We start from the raw sequence: 2,230 nt of genomic DNA, 5'->3' as shown, positions 1-2,230 counted from the left end.
ATGTGTTATTTTGCAAGAACATGAAAGCACTTGATATTCTGCATCTTAAAGGAATTAAGTAATTAATTACTTGGTTTGCATTGTGATAGGATGATTAATGAGGAAACATTAGTTTAAAAACGGATATTGTATTCACCAGCCCACATCTGATAAAGTACAGAAACGAAAATGTATTGTAGACTTTAATGGAGTTTTTTATTTTTCATTATGGTTTTGCAAATAAATTTCGGGAGTTTTCCAGGTGAGCTGTCCAAGAGTTTTATTGCTTTGCTTTACAGGTTGCCTTGGCTTGTCTGATTATTAAAATATTACTTGATTACTTCTCAGTGCTTCCCTACTCTTTCTCATACCCCTGCTATAACTTATAAGATGATGATGATGATGATGATGCTTTCAGTTAGTATAAGTAGATTTTAAGTATCCGTATAAACTGTTTATAAAATGATATGCCTGTTTTGCAGGTTGATTAATTTTACATCCAGCTTAAGCTCAACAGAGCTATTCCAGGTAACTCAGGCTGGGCAACTAGACACCGGACAGTAAGTAGCTTATTGACCCAGGACTGCTGGGCTTTATGGTGGGCACACACTGGCCAATAGGGGTACATACACCCCTCCCACTGCTAGAATGGGTCCCTGGCATAGGTTGGAGAAGGCCAGGTCCTCAACCCACTTATTACTGATAACTACCCATGCCCATTTGGCGACATTAGTCAACATGACTGAATCACCTAGAGCCATATTTTATACCATCAAGTAGCTAGCCCAGCCCTGTTGAGCTAAAGCTGGACGTAAAAGCAATCAACCTACCAAGCATGAACTAAGAATTTCTACACTCAGTGTAGGTTCACTGACAGGAAGGAGCTTGGAAGCAGATGACGTAATGGTACAGAGGAGGCTGGACATCTTATGTATCCAAGGGACAAGATGGAAGGGCAGTGCAGCAAAGCCACTTGGCTTGGGATCCAGAATCTACTACTCAGAAAGAGGACAGGCTAGAAATCATGTCAGAATTGTGGTGAGAGACAGGCTTCAGAAGACAGTGAGGGATGTCATCAGAATCAGTGGCAGACTCATGGCAACAGACTCCAGTGCAATGACAGGGCAGTATTCATAATCTCAGCCTATGCCCCACAGCAGGTTTGTGATAGTGAGGAAAAGAGTGCATTCAGACAGCAGTTGTAGGACCTACTAGATCAAGCAGGACAACATGAAATGATGTTGATAATGCGGGTCTATATTATATCCTCGAACGCTTAAAAAAGTGAACGCTGATTGATCTAACTTATTTTCGGGAGACTGCAAAATATCGAAGCAGCAGAAACTCGAATTTTTTTCCTAGGGAAAGAATTCAGTTGTCCATTTCTGTTGCTTCGGTATTTTCAGTGTTATGGTGGAAAGTTACCGGTCGGATTCAGGTAAGTGTGCAATTGTGTGGATGTGAGTGTTAGGGTGATTTAGGTGAGTTAGGGTTAGGGTTCGGGTTAGGTGTGTGTGCGACTGAGTGGACATGAGGGTTAGGGTGGATTTAAGTGAGTTAGGGTTAGGGAGCGGGTGAAGTGAGTGTGCGATAGTGACGGACCTTAGGGTTAGGGTTAAGGTAAGTGGGTAGTTAGTGGTGTGTGCATAGTTTAATGTAGGGTTAGGTATCAGATTTTAGGTGTATGTGTGTGGATTTCTGTTTGTTTGGTGTGCTTGTGTTGTGTGTATGTGTTTTGAATCAGCGATTTTTTTCCCTGGGAAAGAAATCGCTGATCTGACAGTTTGAGATTGTAAGCTTTCGCTTAAATTAGGTCGATCAATCAGCATTCGCTTTTTTAAGCGTTCGATGATATAATATAGACCCGATGATGCATGACTTCAATTCACATATCAGGACAGACAGAACAGGATATGATGACTCTCTGGGTCCACATGGGTGGGGTAACAGGACTACTGAAGGAGAGGCCATTCTAGACTTCTGTCTAGTAAATGGCTTGATAGTAACCAACACATGGTTCAGAAAAAGAGATAGTCACAAGATCACATACAAGAATGGTCAACATGCAACTCAGGTAGACTTCCTCCTACTAAAGAAAGGACACTGGAGTAGAATCAGTGATTGCAAAGTCATTCTCAGTGAAACAGTTGGTCCACAATATAAAGCACTGGTTCCCACACTCAGCTAAAAGCAGTGGTCAGAGAATCACTAAGATCAACAGAAACCAGGCTGAAGACCTGGCAGTTGACTG

The sequence above is a fragment of the Protopterus annectens genome, chromosome 4.part1, assembly GCF_019279795.1.
Source record: "Protopterus annectens isolate FY-2018-M chromosome 4.part1, PAN1.0, whole genome shotgun sequence".
NCBI lineage: Eukaryota > Metazoa > Chordata > Ceratodontiformes > Protopteridae > Protopterus > Protopterus annectens.
This window is presented reverse-complemented; position numbering follows the sequence as displayed.